We start from the raw sequence: 17794 nt of genomic DNA on the forward strand, positions 1-17794 counted from the left end.
CAAACTGGTGTTCTCCAGATGTTTTAATCTATACATCTCATTACCCCTCACCATTGGCCATGCTGGCTGGGGCTAATGGGAGTTAGTCCAAAACACCTAGAGGGTACCATGTTAAAAAGGGCTGGTTTTAGTGCTGGGAAATAGCAATTCCTTGACAATGAAAGTGGCTTCTGAAATGAAATTCATTCTTTTCAATTGTTTATAGATTGTTTCTGTGGAGGGGCTATGTGCACTGGCCCCACTCCCTCCACCCCAGATCTTCTTGCGTTTAGCAGGAAGGTCTGAAGGGCGGCTGCATGTGTGTTTAGCTGACTGTGGTCACAATCTGACCTATGGTTGGGACCCTGATTGCACCAGGTTCCTGATTCCAGGGAAGAAGGCAGCCATATTCGTCCAAATGCACTTACAACGCTCCTTCAGATCAGAAAGGCCAGGGTAGAAGGGCTGTTTTAAAATCACTAGAATACGACATTTGTCTGGATGGATTACTGAGGACCATGCAATTCCTCCAGGAAAACACAGCACAGCTACCTTATTTGATTATCTAACATTGGGGCAGAGAAAAAGTGGATGGAAAATATAATTTATTACCCAGAATAAAATGCCTTGAACCAATCAGGCTATTGGCAATATACCCATTCCCAAGGCATATACAATAGTATGTCCTGGATTAACTTCCAATTTAGGACCCCTATTCTTCTCTTTGAAGAGCTACAGGAGCCAACCCTCTCAACAGCAATAACATTCACATTTGAGAAAATAGTCTTTAATGCTAAATCACAAGGATTTAGCTAAATCACAACAACTGTAATGCTATTCTGTTGCTTAGCTCATGGGACAGCTGGATTTAAGAGATTTAATTCGGTGGAATTCATTGTTTTATGGCTTTGTCACAGTCTCAGTGTTACATTAATAGAGAGGGGGGTTTTTTTGGTGTGAATTATACAGAAACCAGTTTATCTGTCAAATAAGCTCCCTGTGGGTGTTAGTTTTCATTATGGATATTGATGCTCGACTTAGTGATATTTTGGAACCACTTACTGGAATGTATCAGTTGCTTTTCCTATTTCATATTTTTTAGCTTTAAAAAAAATATACTTATGGCTTGCCACACATGTTGCCAGTAAGGGGTATAAGAGCATTTTGCATTATTGTTATTGTTGTTGCTGCTGCTGATTGTTTTACATTGTTTTACATTGTTTCATTATCAAGCAACAGTATGTAACATTAAGGAATGCAAAATTACCTGATCCACATGAAGATGAAATGTGGGTATTGGATGCACAGATAAGAGAACTATGCCTTTTATTGCTCATTTGCCAAACTGGTAGTAGTATATTTTATGTGGACATAACACACAGTGTGGCATACTGGTTAAGGTGTTGGACTACAACCTGGGAGACCAGGGTTCGAATCCCCACACAGCCATGAAGCTTACTGGGTGACCTTGGGCCATCCACTGCCTCTCAGCCTCAGAGGAAGGCAATGGTAAACCACCTCTGAATACTGCTTACTGTGAAAACCCTATTCATAGGGTCACCATAAGTCAGGATCGACTTGAAGGCAGTCCATTTCATTTTTCAACACATATGGATAATCCAAAGAGTGTTTAAATTTGGAGATACAAAATGATCTAATGAAGTCACAGACGTATGTCCAAGCCCTAAAAAACAAATGTGTGTTGATTTTTGATAGGGCTGTGAGCACACTAGTTGCCTATAACAACGAGTTTCCATCAGTCACACCTGGAGGGGCAATGGGTTGATCTGCAGGTAAGTTGCAAAATCTGTTTGAAGCTGAATTTTTAACAAATGCACTCGAGCTGATCCCACCAGGTTTTACAGTAAAAAGGGGCAGGGTTTGACTAGCATTGTGTGCCCCTGTTTTCAGAAGAGAGAGGTGGAGACACACTGGAACCACCACAACAGTAAGTTTGTCTCTGCATGAGGATTCTCACCCCTGCTGCCCCCTCTTAAGATGGCAGTTCAGGAAACTATAAGAACTGAATATAGACCTGCATGGGGTTATGGACATAGCAGTGCTGAATATCTAGCTGGTTAGTTGCCCAACTAGGGACACTAAGAGGGAGGGAAAATCCAATCATTCTTCTTGTTATAGAAGTGGTAAACATTTAAAACCGTGGTCTCTTCCTTTTGCAGTATTCAACTCTAGTCCAAAATATTGTTAAGTTAATCTGTTTAGATATGCATCAATGAACACTATTTAGTGAACTCTATCTTGATCAATACACATGGCAACTTCCATTTTAACATTCAGACACTTACTGGCTTATCTATCTGATGTGTCCAAGTCAAAATGTCACCTTTTGAAACATGTTAATGTGATGTGTAATTGAACCCTAAGTGACGGATGGGTTGAACTGAATCTGACTGCCCAGCCTCTGGCCATGTGACTCTACATTGGATTAATTACTACTAATGCTCTTTCCCAAGTCAGTATCTTTTAAATATCTAGATTACCAGGATTGGTAAGTAACAGACTTCCTTGAAAGCTAACCCATCTGCAGCAGGGTGTATGAATTTCCAGAACAATGAGTACAATCTCTTTTTTTTTAAATGTAATTTTCTCTTTCTGTGTATGTTTCTCAGTTTCTAAGCTGGCTTTTAAATTGTAATAGGTTTCCTTCCTCTGCCCATTTAAGGTATTTATTGATATTAATTTATTCTGCTTTTATACTCTTTAATATACTGTTTTATCAGGCAATTTCAATAATCTGGGCCTAGCCAAAGTCTTTTCCCTTACTCAGGAACTATGGTATGTAATGACAGCAATCAAGGCAGTTCATCCTGACAAATGTGTGTCAGAAGAAGACTGCTGTGACTTTGAAATATTGAAAGTGGCTGATAACATAATGTGCAAAGCAGAATAAATGCATACAAATTGAAGTTTTAGCTGTGCCATCAAAGTATGGACTAAATACAGTGTTGGGGCCTGCCTTGAAAGCATTGTATGTGAGTGCTTGCAGTGGCAAATTACTAAATGCACTTGCTAAAGTGTTTTTATGAATAAAGCGGCATGCATCTACCCCCCTGCCATTCCATGTCTCCCCCTCTGCCTCTCTCCCCTCTCCAGAACTCCCTGGAATTCACAACGCAAAATGAATCTAGCTTCAAGCAAAAGGATGGAAGAGTTGAAAAGTGCTCAGTTTTAATGCCACACAGCAAGTCGATGACAACAAGGCCAAGGAACCAGCTTCAACTGGGGATAAAACTACATGAGTGAAGCTGGTTTACGTCAGAGATTAAACAAAATCTAGCATCAGCCTGAACATCGAAATTTCAATTGTATGGTGAAGATTTCCATGGGAAGTTTCAAACTGTGAGGCTCTCCCAACTTTTCAGCTTAATACACGGTTTGATAGGAGTTTAACATATCTTATACTCTTTTCGGAAGCATGGAGTTTGTTCATATTTCTGCAACAGGATTACTCTGACCCCAGAGCATTAGACCACTCCGGAAGATTTTTAACCTTGACCCTAAAGGTGTCATCAACTACAGGTTGGTTGCTAATATCCCCTTCCTGGATAAAGTGTTCATGCAAGTGGTTTCTGGTCACTTCTACTCACTCTTGGATGAAACTGATTTTCCAGATCCATTTCATTTAGGCTTTAAGCTTGGATCTGGAATGGAAACTGCCTTGATCATCCTGTGCAATCAACTTTACTGAGAGGGCTTACAGGGCGGTGACCTTGTTGATTTTCTTGAACTTGTCAGCAGCTTTCCATACCTTTATTTATTTGCTTATTTATTTATTTATTACATTTATACCCTGCCTTTCTTTTCATGATTGAAACCTAAGATGGTTTATATATGGTTCCCAGGCGGTCTCCCATCCAGGCACTGACCAGACCTGACCTTGCTTGGCTTCAGCAGGGAGCTGGCCTTATGTGCCTTCAGACCATAGCCTGGGACCATGGTATCCTTCTGGTAAGACTGGCTGATTTGGGTGTTGGAAGTAATGTATTGCAGTGGTCCTGCTTCTATTTGGATGGTTGATTCCTGAAAGTGGTGCTAGTGGATTATTGCTCTGTCACTTGGCAGTTATATTATAACGAGGGTAGCCAATATGTTGCCCTCCAGATATCATTGGACTACAATTCCACCATCCCTGACCACTGACCATGCTAGCTGGGCTATTGGGAGTTGTAGTCCAACATTTGGACAGCATTATGTTGGCTACCTCATGCTATGGGGTTCTATAGGGCTTTATTTTATTCCCCATGCTATTTATTTATTATTATTTATTTATTAAATTTATATCCCACCGTTTCTCCCAGAAGGAGCCCAGGGCAGCAAACACTAAAAGCACTTTAAAACATCTTAAAAACAAAAAACTTTAAAACATATTAAAACAAAACATCTTCTAAAAAAAGCTTTAAAAACATCTTAAAAAGCAATTCCAACAAAGCTGCAGATAAGGTCTCTCCTTAAAAGACTTGCTTCAATATGTGTTGAAAAGATAAGAGAGATGGTGCCTGTCTAATATTTAAGGAGAGGGAATTTCAAACTGTTGGTGCCACAACATCTATCACTGGGAGAGGTCATTCAGAAAATGAGTACTGGGGTGTGAACAGTATGCAGGTGAAATCCAGCTCTATCTTTCATTTTAATCAAATCCAAGTGAGGTAGTGGGTGCTCTGAATCAGTGCCTGGGTATGATAATGTACTGGATAAAGTCCAATAAACCAAGGCTCAGTCCAGACAAAACAGAGATACCATGAGTGGGCAGTCCACTTCCCCAACTGAGTTGTGTTCATCCATGTTCAGATCTAGATTCATCATCTTACACCAGCCTTGAAATGTTCCACTTCTAAAACACTTTCAGTATGCAGAAGGCCCTAGGTTCAATCCCTGGAATCCCCAAGTAGAGCTAGGGAAGATTCCAGTCTGAAACCCTTGAGAGCCACTGCCAATCAGTGTAGAACTGGAGTTCCCAAACTGTGGTCCATTCAGGTGGTCTGAGGCATGTCTATAAAAACACAATTAAAATTCCCATAGCGTCTAGCACAGGCCACATATAATTGCTACGACATGCAGAAAAATCATTAAATGATCCTCCAGGACCTTCAGCAATTTTCAAGTAGTCCATGGGGAAAAACATTTGGGAACCGCTGGGGTAGAGACAACAATGAGCTAAATGGGCCAATGGTCTGATTCTGCATAAGGCAATTTCCTAGGTGCTGTACACAGTGGACAGGCATAGATACCAAGACCAGTGATGGAACAAGCAGGAGAAGCTGCAACTGCCTTGTCTCCCACTGCGTCAGTGTTTTGAAAGCATTTATAAAAAAATCCTAGATTGCAATCTGGGAACTCTAAGAAGCGATCAAGGCTACCACACAGGGTTTAGAGATTATCTTCCCTTAGCCTGGAAGGATCTCTGCTCTGTTGAAGGTTTACACCGTCCAACGGCCACTAGCTTAAGCTTGTTCTTGTTCTTGTTCTTTGAGGCCTTTCTGCAGTAGCACAAATCCTCTAAATGTGCACACTTCACAGTTGACCTGAGCTCTTTCATTCCTGCCATCCTCCAATATATGAAACATTCTATTTCCATGCACTTGGATATCGTTCCTTGGATTCATTGGCAACATCATATAACTTTTAGGGAGAAATCCAGCCTTTAACATGGCAAAGCTTGTATAGCCTTAAGCCAAAGAAGCAGTTAACTAGTTAAATTAGCAAGAATTTCCCCTCCTCTTTCTTTCAAGAAAATGCAGATTGGCAATTTAAACATACAGAAGAGGCCGCTTCCCTACAGTACTTCAGATCCAGCCGGGGGGGGGGGGGCTAATCTACCTAATCAGCTTACTTTCCTTTCCTTTAATTCATCCTGCAAAGTAAGTGTAGCTACCTTTGGCATGGAGTGCACTAAAATCTGCTAAATAGGATCTACAACAGAGCACAATTTTTTATTACCACAGGTTCCCAAACTGTGGTTCATGGACCACCAGTGTCATGCTTCATTCAGGTGGTCCACAGCATGTCTCCGTTAAATATGAACATTGATTTTTAACTATATTTTATTTGCTTCTTTTATTTCTTACGTTGTATTTCATTATATTGCAACGTGAATTCCACAGAAATAAAAACTGTAATACGCTAAAACACAACACATAAAAAATAAAAGCAGCAATAAAAATAAAATTAAAAATCCTCCAGCATCTGGTGTAGTGCAGTACAGTTGCTACAACAGGCAGAAAAATAACTTGGTGGCCCGCCAAGGCCCTCAGCAATTTTCATGGGGTCCATGTGGGAAAACAAGTTTGGGAACCACTGATCTGTATAATGCAGATTCGGGGTGCGGAACTTCCATCTGTGAGCTGAATGCAGCCCACCAGTCCTCTTTATTTGGCTCTCTGAACCCATCCCAATCAGTGCCCCTTCTCCTCAGATAGCACCTCTGACCAGCCTGATCCACACCTGCTTTTTTTACCTGCCTGGAATGTGCCCTTGATGATAGCTCTTGCTTCCCTGGATGGAGGACACAGAGATGCATGTTAGGATTTAGAAAGCCTTTGCTTTTGGGTGGCTGGAATGTAGCCTATTGTACAAAGTTAAGAGTCACATCTATGGTTCTGCAGAGCTTGGAAAAGTTACTTTTTTGAACTACAACTCCCACCAACCCAATCCAGTGGCCATGCTGGCTGGGGATGATGGGAGTTGTAGTTCAAAAAAAGTAACTTTTCCAAGCTCTGGTTCTGCCTACTTTTGCCTCTTCCCTGCCCACCATTGGCATGCAAACCCTGGAAGGCTGCCTGTGTGGGGATTAGGGATGGAAAGTCAATTTCAGTTCTCTCAGTTCCTCATTTTTCCAGTCTTAAATTCAGTTCTCCCCATTTCTGCAGCAATTTGCATTTTTTTTAAAAAAAAAACCTCATGAAAATTCTCCACCATTTTAGTGCGAATTTCTCCAAATAAACAGTTTTGTAGGCAGTTTTGACAAACGTACACATTTTTGCAACCCACTTCTCATCACATCATGCCTTTTTGCCTGTTATTTTCACTCATATATTCATTTTTATGCACACTACTTTCCCCAAATGTATGCATTTTTGTATATTGTTTAGTTGGCGAACAACATCACAAAATTGTAATAAATGCGAATTTTGAAGGATGGCTGTGTTTCGGTTCTCATACTTTCTCATGCAGAAAGTGAGAATTTGATAAATTCTGCTTAAAATGCAAAATTCTCACCCATCCCTAGTGGAGATGTGGCTCCTTCTGGCTGAAAAAGGTTTCCTGCCCCTGCAATGTACAAAGTGGAGGATGGTCTGTTACGGCAAATGGGGCACTGCCCCACCAACCTCAGCCTGCCTTTAGCCAGCCCCTACTTGCCTCCCTTCTTACTTACAGCCAGTCCAGGGGATGGTGGCATTGCCTGTGAGCTTCCTCCTCAGTCTCAGTTTGCCCTTGTAGAGCACAGAAAGGCGAAGGACGGGGTCAAAACTAGAATTAGCTGGCTTTGCTTGTCATTGGCTTTGGCTCTGCTTGTCATTAAGCTTTGGATGCAGTGCTTTCCGCCTCTTCCAATGGGCACCAGCCACCACTGAATATACAGTACAGATCTTGCAGTTACCTGGGGTGTTTTCATAAGAGAAGTGCTTTAGTATAAAGCAACCCCTACATGTTTTGGCTTTAACCAAACACACAAAACTTTTCTTTTAGGCATGTAAGAAGCTGCCTTGTACCAGGTGAGACTATTTGTCAATCCAGCTCACTACTGTCTTCTCTGACTGGCAGCAACTCACTAGGATCACCTGTTACCTAACCCTTTAAACTGGAGTTTCCTGGAACTGAACCTAGGGTAGTAGTGGCCAACGTGATGGGACAGAACTGCATAGCCACCCTCCTGACATTCATGTCACTGCTGCTTACCTGGAAAGCTTCGGGGCAGGGCAAGGTGGACATGAGGCCAGGGATGTGAAGACACACCCGTAGAAGCCTTGGATTAGTTCCACAGTATTTCTGTGCAGTCCCCACTTTCCCACTGCCCTCCTGAGCTGTCCAGGTAATATATAAAGACACCTTTGTCAGAAGCATGGCTCCATGGCTCTGCCTCCCACCACACCAGCCTGCTACAGGCCCAGTGCCTTTTGCATGCAAAGCATGTGTTCTGCCACGGAGTTATGCTCCATCCCTCTTGCACAATTAGGTGTGAGTTTTGAATGCTTTGTCAGAAACTCTCCAGTTTCACCTCAGCTATAAACCATAATTTCCTCAGGTACCGCTTAAGCCTCAAAGTACGGCAGATTGTGAAGTGGAGTTGTGGCTTGTCTGTCACTGGCTTCCCACAGTTATATACTGCAGGAATTAAGGATACTCTGATGTGTCTCAGTGCGATGTTTCTTCTGTTATAAAGGCAGGCTGTTAAGGATTTTTTTAAAAAAGAAATGCCATCAGGTAATTTATATGTTAAATCAAGAAGATGCAGACACCTTTCCAGTGCATTTCATGCCACGTTTTGGTTTTGATTTAAGCTTTTATTGAATTTCTAATGAGAAAAGGGGGGGACCAGGAAGGATTGCCATCTGCATAGAATTAATGTGGCCTAACAAGATTTTCTTTTGTCTCCTGACCATTTGAAAGGGTTGTTTTTATAAATCTTAAAAAAAGCCTAGCCTTACTGCTGATGAACAAGCAGCTTAAAATATTAAGTTGTATTTCAGTGACTTAACATAGGGGTGGGAACCTGTGCTATCCAGTTGTTATTGGACTTTAACTTCCATCAGTCCCAGCCAGCATGGCCAATAGTCAGAGGTGATGGGAGTTGTAGTCTAGCATCCCTGCTTAAGACCAGCTTTAGATGTAGATTTATTGGGCTCAAAGCTGTGAATGTGTACCAGTAGTACACAACACATATATACAATAGCCTACGTATATGATCTGCTTTGACAAACAACAACAACAAATCACTCAGAGGAGCATTAAATTGAGTGTGTCACACTCATATATTGAGCCACACAAATATAGACACACAGAGATAAACAAAAGTCCTGTAGCACTGGAGATTGTAACTACTTTTCTGAATTGGCTTTAAGGGACTGGAAAGCCAGTGTGACTGCTAACTAACCAAGGTTGTGTAACAGACACCTTGGTGAACTGCATTCCTTGGTGAACTGCATTGTGTATTAAAGAAAAGAATGAGAGTAGCTTTTAATAATAATAACCTTTGTGTTAGTAATGGCTTCATTTGGTTGGAATTGGTATTATCTGTATTGGGAGAGAAATTTGATTTAGTTCATATTGAAAGGTGTATCTACCTAATTCACAGTTTTTGAAACAGTAAGAGAACTGAAATGTAGCCATTCTTCAAAAATGTCACTTTTCTGAATTTTGGAATGAAGTTCTTGAGTCAAGTAATGTGTACAAAAATGCATACTCTAGGGTAAAGTGTGCATAAAATCAGTGGCGCACCAAGGGCGCACCAAGGGCGAAGCGATGGGGAGGGGGCTGCAGAGTGAGAATGATCCTAAGTGAAGAAGGAGGGAGTGGAACAGGTGGGAGGGAGGGGGAGAAGAGGTTTTCTGTCACACACCCATGACAAAGCTCGTGTGGGGCAAACTTATTGCGGGGGGAAGAGAAAGACTTTCTCTTCCCCCGCGGAAAGGCAGGCACTGGAAGAAGGCAGGGCCCCTCCCCATAGAAAGGGGTCTTTTGCCTTTGGGGGTGGAGGTGGGGGGCTTTCCTCCCCCCTGAACTCCCTTGCAAGACGTTTGCTGCTATCTATCCACTTTCTCCATGCACAAGGCATCATTTTATACACGTCTATCATGTCACCTCTAGTCCAGCATCCTGTTCTCACAGTGGAGAATGAGATGCCCATTATGGGAAGCCTGCAAGCTGGACATGAGTGCAAGAGCACTCTCTCCTCCTGCAGTTCCCAGCAACTGGGATTCGGAAGCATGCTGCCTCTGACCATGGAAGCAGAGCATAGCCACAATGACTAGTAGCCAGTTATAGCCTTATGATCCTCCATCAATTTGTCTAATCCTTTGTTGAAGCCATCCAAGTTGGTGGCCATCACTGCCTCCAGTGAGAATGAGTTCCACAGTTTAACTGTTTTTAAAGTTGTTTTGTTTTAATGTATTTTAAGGTCTTTTATGGTGTTTTAAATTGTTTGTAGCTTTTCTGTTTGCCGCCCTGGGCTCCTGCTGGGAGGAAGGGCGGGATATAAATCAAATAATACATAAATAATAAATAAATAAAACTATGCGCTGCATGACGACGTACTTTCTTCTGTATGTCCTGAGTCTTCCAACATGCAGCTTCATTGGATTCTAGCGTTATGCAAGAGGGAGAACCACCTTTCTCTGTCAACATGGAGAGAAATGTTCATTATAATAAAATTTAGGGACACCCAACAAGGTGGAATGTAAGAAGATTTAGGATAGACAAAAGGTAGAACTTTTCCACATGGCATGTAACTCATTTACGATGGCTGCCGTGGTTGCTTTTAAATGGATTTTTTTTATGTGATGTCACATGTGTTTTTATTGTGGCATTCATTGTATTATAATATATTTATTGTTTTGTGATTTCAAATTGTGGTAAGCTGCTATGAGAGGTTCTTCAAGGGCAGTGTAAGGGTGGGCTAGACCTTTTCATAAGGATTAAAATAATCCATGTAGCCTGCTTCCCAAGATGTGATGAGGACTACTAGCTCAAACGGCTTTAAAAAAGAGTCAGGCAAATGCCTTGAGGAGGGCGGCAGGTGGCTCCAATGTCAGTGGAGTACTGGAATCTGCTCCAGGTTTTAATCCAGACTTTTGAGGACCTGTCCAAGGTACTGAAACCAAGGCCCAAAATAGGTTCAGGGCCTTGGCCAGCTCCTTCAAAGTTCAGACTAAAACCTAGAGGGGATTCCACTGCCCCACGGACATGGAGCCACCACTGGGGGAGGGCGGATGTGCCTGCCAGTCATAAAGGCTTAACGGAACCTCCAGTTTTAGAGGTAGTCTATCAATAAATACCAGCTGCAGCAATGGGGAGGGGGCTGTTGCCTTCCTGCCCTCATTGTGGGTCTTCTCACTTTCCAATGTGGAAGGCAGGATGCCAGACTTTGGCCAGCCGGTTCTGGTCAGACTCCAAAGAGCAGAGGTGAAAGGCAAAGGGTTCTCTGCAGAACACCACCTAAAGAAATCCATCATATTTGGGGAAACCAGTTTTTTGTATTAATCCATTACTTTTTTCCTTTTTGTACTGTAACATTTTTTTTATTTTTTTTTACTGGTATGATTATATATACAAAATTTCACTGTCTGCATTTCTTTTCTGGCCATTATTATTATTCATTTCGTTTCATGATTATTACTGAAAATAATTTTGTCGCATAGAGGAGGGGGGTGTTAAAAATGATCTGCTCTGGGTGTCAAATACGCTAGGTACATCACTGCATAAAATGCATATATTGTTCTGCATAAATATCAATATTATGCAAAATTGCATACAAAAGCATATATTGTGAGAAATCGACACTAGAATGCTGACAAATTTTCATGAGGATAATGATGATGATGATTGACAAACTGAATTAGAAATGTGAAGAACTGGATTTAAGGTTGGAAAAATGAGAAACTGAAAGAAACAAAAATTGACAAATTCACCCATCCCTAATTGCATGTTGCATATTTTTATATAAAAACTCTTTCCCCCCCAAGCCCTTTCCAATTTAAGGCTTTATTGTATTTTTCCTTTACACACATTGTTTCTGATGTTATATATCCATATACGTTTCTGTAATTGGTATTCATAATTTATATTTTAACCTACTTAATGTTTTATGTATTGATTTTACTATGTGTCGCTTAGATGCATCAGTTTAAATAACAACAACAACCAGTTGTGTTTAATGCTAGTCCTACTCAGAGTAGACCCACTGGAGTGCATACCGCAGATCAGAAAAGGTACCGCCAGGGCCAAGAAGATGCCAGCATGGTTAACGAGCAAAGTCAAGGAAGCTCTTAGAGGCAAAAAGTCTTCCTTCAGAAAATGGAAGTCTTGTCCGAATGAAGAAAATAAAAAAGAACACAAACTCTGGCAAAAGAAATGCAAGAAGACAATAAGGGATGCTAAAAAAGAATTAGAGGAGCACATTGCTAAGAACATAAAAACCAACAACAAAAAATTCTATAAATACATTCAAAGCAGGAGACCATCTAGGGAGACAATTGGTCCCTTGGATGATAAGGGAGTCAAAGGTGTACTAAAGAACGATAAGGAGATTGCAGAGAAGCTAAATAAATTCTTTGCATCTGTCTTCACAGTGGAAGATATAGGGCAGATCCCTGAACCTGAACTACCATTTGCAGGAAGGGATTCTGAGGAACTAAGACAAATAGTGGTAACGAGAGAGGAAGTTCTAAGCTTAATGGACAATATAAAAACTGACAAATCACCGGGCCCGGATGGCATCCACCCGAGAGTTCTCAAAGAACTCAAAGGTGAAATTGCTGATCTGCTAACTAAAATATGTAACTTGTCCCTCGGGTCGTCCTCCATGCCTGAGGACTGGAAAGTGGCAAATGTAACGCCAATCTTCAAAAAGGGATCCAGAGGGGATCCCGGAAATTACAGGCCAGTTAGCTTAACTTCTGTCCCTGGAAAACTGGTAGAAAGTATTATTAAAGCTAGATTAACTAAGCACATAGAAGAACAAGCCTTGCTGAAGCAGAGCCAGCATGGCTTCTGCAAGGGAAAGTCCTGTCTCAGTAACCTATTAGAATTCTTTGAGAGTGTCAACAAGCATATAGATAGAGGTGATCCAGTGGACATAGTGTACTTAGACTTTCAAAAAGCGTTTGACAAGGTACCTCACCAAAGGCTTCTGAGGAAGCTTAGCAGTCATGGAATAAGAGGAGAGGTCCTCTTGTGGATAAGGAATTGGTTAAGAAGCAGAAAGCAGAGAGTAGGAATAAACGGACAGTTTATTCTCCCAATGGAGGGCTGTAGAAAGTGGAGTCCCTCAAGGATCGGTATTGGGACCTGTACTTTTCAACTTGTTCATTAATGACCTAGAATTAGGAGTGAGCAGTGAAGTGGCCAAGTTTGCTGACGACACTAAATTGTTCAGGGTTGTTAAAACAAAAAGGGATTGCGAAGAGCTCCAAAAAGATCTCTCCAAACTGAGTGAATGGGCGGAAAAATGGCAAATGCAATTCAATATAAACAAGTGTAAAATTATGCATATTGGAGCAAAAAATCTGAATTTCACATATACGCTCATGGGGTCTGAACTGGCGGTGACCGACCAGGAGAGAGACCTCGGGGTTGTAGTGGACAGCACGATGAAAATGTCGACCCAGTGTGTGGCAGCTGTGAAAAAGGCAAATTCCATGCTAGCAATAATTAGGAAAGGTATTGAAAATAAAACAGCCGATATCATAATGCCGTTGTATAAATCTATGGTGCGGCCGCATTTGGAATACTGTGTACAGTTCTGGTCGCCTCATCTCAAAAAGGATATTATAGAGTTGGAAAAGGTTCAAAAGAGGGCAACCAGAATGATCAAGGGGATGGAGCGACTCCCTTACGAGGAAAGGTTGCAGCATTTGGGGCTTTTTAGTTTAGAGAAAAGGCGGGTCAGAGGAGACATGATAGAAGTGTATAAAATTATGCATGGCATTGAGAAAGTGGATAGAGAAAAGTTCTTCTCCCTCTCTCATAATACTAGAACTCGTGGACATTCAAAGAAGCTGAATGTTGGAAGATTCAGGACAGACAAAAGGAAGTACTTCTTTACTCAGCGCATAGTTAAACTATGGAATTTGCTCCCACAAGATGCAGTAATGGCCACCAGCTTGGATGGCTTTAAAAGAAGATTAGACAAATTCATGGAGGACAGGGCTATCAATGGCTACTAGCCATGATGGCTGTGCTGTGCCACCCTAGTCAGAGGCAGCATGCTTCTGAAAACCAGTTGCCGGAAGCCTCAGGAGGGGAGAGTGTTCTTGCACTCGGGTCCTGCTTGCGGGCTTCCCCCAGGCACCTGGTTGGCCACTGTGAGAACAGGATGCTGGACTAGATGGGCCACTGGCCTGATCCAGCAGGCTCTTCTTATGTTCTTATGTTCTTATGAATAGACAGGACTAACTTAGATTCATTAATTTCAATGGGTCTACTCTGAGTAGGACTTAGTAAATGTAACCCCATTATCATAATCTGTAATACAATATAATACAGTATTATGTATCTCCTTGTAGGTAGAAAGACAATTATTAGTAATGATGATGATGATTTTGATGACAATACTAAGGAAATAGGGGTGAACATAGGACCAGCATCAAGGATTGGCATTACTGGGTACCTGTCAAAGACTACTCCACACCAACAGGCTCACTGCCAACCACTGGAATTTTGACCTTGCTGCTGCTCTTATTTGCTGTACCTGCCTGCAGTCACCTGCCTTCTGTATTCATGCAGCAGCAGTTTCCACTAGCCTTGCCTTCTTCTTGTGGGTAGTAGTGCAAACCGGGCTCAGAGAAAAAGGAGATATGACTGGTCAGTTGTGATAACCCTATTCCTATGACTGTAATTTGTTTTAAACTGCTGTAACCTGCCCAGGGCTCTTACGGCGAAGGGTGGATAAGAAAATGAAATCTTACATTGGCCTGCAAAGTGGTGAGGGAAATATTTTCACAATCCTTCATCTAATCAGAAATCCAGGAAAGGAAGGGACTTACTGGTAAGATTCTCCTTACCACTTGACAGGGCAATTCAGATGATCAACTTAGCAACAGATTACATGACTCCTATATTAAGTTACTATTTTAGTACTAGGGGCTACCGCCCCTGCTCGCTGTGCTCACCAACCCTGTCTATACCCCATCCTACAGCACCCCAAGCTCTCCTGCACCCCCTCTGCCATGTGTCCCATAGCACTTCCCCACCTCCCAACACCTCTGCCAGGCACTCCCTACCACTCCCTCATCCCATCACCAACCCCACCCAGCCTAGGTGGGAAGAGTCCCCCACCCCCACTGGTTGCCAGAGCCCCCCCCCACAAATTCCCTAGTAAACTATGTGCTGTTTGAAGAAGTATCTCCTTTTGTCTGTCTTGAATCTTTCAACATTCAGCTTCACTGAATGAGCCTGGGTTCTAGTGAGAGAGGGAGAAAAACATCTCTCTATCCACTTTCTCCACGCCATACATAATCGTATACACTGCCACAATCTCCCAGTTTACTCACCTTTTTCCTAAACTAAAAAGCCCTACTTGTCATAACCTTTCCTCATTGAGAGGTTGTTCCTTGTGCCTTGATCATTTTCTGAACCATTTTCAGCTTCTACAATATCCTTTTTGTGGAAAGGTGACCAGAAGTGTACATACTATTCCAAGTGTGTTGGACCATAGATGTCCATAATGACATTATTATATGAGCAGTTTTCTTTTCAATCCCTTTCCTAAAGAACTCTAACATAGATTTCACTCTTCTCTATATTTCCCAGTGTTTCAGGTTGAGTAGAACAATAGACATTTCCTTCCAAATAACCAATCACAATCAGTCCTGCATTTCTGGGTGCAAGGAATTAGGATTGGGGTGACTTGGGAGCATAGAAGTAACACTTCAGGGCCAGCCCTACGGTTAGGCAGAGTGAGGAGGCTGCCTTAAGTGGCAGTTGCTGGAGTTGTGTGTGGACAGCAGTCGTAGCCCTCCAACCATTCCTCTTGAGGCCCTAGTCCAGGAACATTTCGCCCTCCAGATGTTGCTGAACTACAACTCCCATCAGTCCCAGCAAACATGGCCACTGACCAAGGATGATGGGAGCTGTGGTTCAGCAACTTCTCAAGGGCCAAGGGTTCCCCACACCTGCCCTAGTCATTGCCCTCTGTTGGAGAGAAAGCTATGCATGTTTGGGCTCCCCAGTGCCCCCTATGCTGGTCTGCTGCCCTCGGGTGCAGTGAAAGACATTGTTCCATTACCAGTGTTTAGGTAAAATTAAATTCCCAGTCTGGTTAGTTTCTGAATGTGGAATGGGTGATGATGTCCTATGCTGGCCTTGGATGCAGCTCAGTAGTAAAGCACATACTTTGCATGCAAAAAGTTCCAGGTTTAGTCCCTGAAATCTCCAGGGAAGGATGGGAAAGACTGCTGTCTGGAATCTTGCACAGCCATTGGCGGTCAGTGACAATACTGAGCTAGATGGACCAATGGTCTGACTCAGCTACTTGTGTCTTTTTAGCCGCACCAGAGCTTTGACATTTGTCTTGATTCCTTTAGCTGGCTGCCAGTGCAACTGTATCCCCAGTTAAGTGGCATGTCAAGCTGTCAACAGGTATGTATTTTGTCACTCATAGTATTTGCCTTGGCTTGCCTGAGCAATCTGTTGCTAATTGCTTGGCTTGGCTAGTACTTGCTCTGTGCTTGGGATAGTTTGTGGAAGTTGGTTTCTGGCTGGACTGGGGAGGTGCAGTGGGGTATTACATAGAGGGTAGATGGCCTTCCATCTGGGTAGGAGATTGGACCTGACATCCTTGTGGTCCTTTTCAACCCTCTGGCATGGCTAAGCTGCTGTTAGCTGTCTATCGATGTGACCTGTCTGTAGTTCTGGGAATACCTCTAATTTCTGACATTTCTTTCCTATGGAAGTGACAAAGACTAAATTCCTTGTTCTGTAACACTAATTTTTTCCAGTGTTGTGTGGTTGCAAGAAGCAACCAGGGAACTCTGGAGAGATTAGCTCTGTTTGTTTTTTTCTTTTGTTCTATTAGTGATGATTTGTTGTGTGCAAGCGCAAGACTTCTGAGGTCCACACATTTCCATTAACAAGTTATCACAGCAAAGCCCCAGCAAAGTGGAGAGCTTACTCTCACCCTTTCTTTCTGTCTTTGATCACAGTAGTTAAGGATGAAGAGTCCAATTACACCACCACACTTATTCCCTTGCAAAGGTCAAATGATGTTTCAGTCCCTCCAATATCACTGCAAATGGGTCTGTCTTGACTGGATAAAAAAGAAGAGTTCTCCTTAAACAGCAACATTTTCCGTAGTAGCAAGGGAAGAAAAACAGCCCTTTCAGAAATAGCTTTTTCATATTCAATGCTATTGTGTTTCAGAAATTCACAGTAATTCTTGAGCAGTTCTTGTGAATTGGACACAGAAAGAATAAAACTCTGGAGAGGGTCATGAAAAGGAAACCCCCCCCCCAAAAAAAACCACTCTTTATGTCTGATATCAATATGTCCACCTTGGAGTGTAGCCATTCTGGGATCAATGGGTTTATTTCAGGTGGACGGTTAAATGAAATATTCATATGACACATTTCAGAGAAGCAGGCCTCTGAAATTTAGCATTCCAGAGACAGGGAACCTGTGGCCCTCCCAATATTGTTAGAGTATAGGCTGCAGCCTGAGCTACAAATCAAGAAGTCCTTAGTTTGAATCTCACCTTGTGCTGTGCTGAAACCTGTCCTCCCTTTTCTTAAAACCTTTATTCCCCTGGGAAAGAGGCTTCCGTTTTTCTCCCTCTTTCTCAGAGCATTGTAGAATTTCAAGAAGAAGAAGACCACCTCCACCACCACCAAGCAAGATCCAGGTCCACAGTCCCACTCCCTTGCATCCGAGGACCTCAGTGTGAGTTGTTGCCTTAGCAATGCCAACTGCCACCGAGTGAAGACTTGCCTCTGCCACAGGCTGAGAAAAAACTAGCTCGTACTGGGAGGAAAGGCAGGATATGAAGCTAATAAATAAAACAAAATAATAATAAATAACTAGCTCTTCATACCACTTACTGCTGTCAGAAGACCCTAGTGGGAGCTGTTGTCTGCCAGTGCCAGCT

This window comes from Rhineura floridana, chromosome 9 (genome assembly GCF_030035675.1).
Source record: "Rhineura floridana isolate rRhiFlo1 chromosome 9, rRhiFlo1.hap2, whole genome shotgun sequence".
Classification (NCBI taxonomy): domain Eukaryota; kingdom Metazoa; phylum Chordata; class Lepidosauria; order Squamata; family Rhineuridae; genus Rhineura; species Rhineura floridana.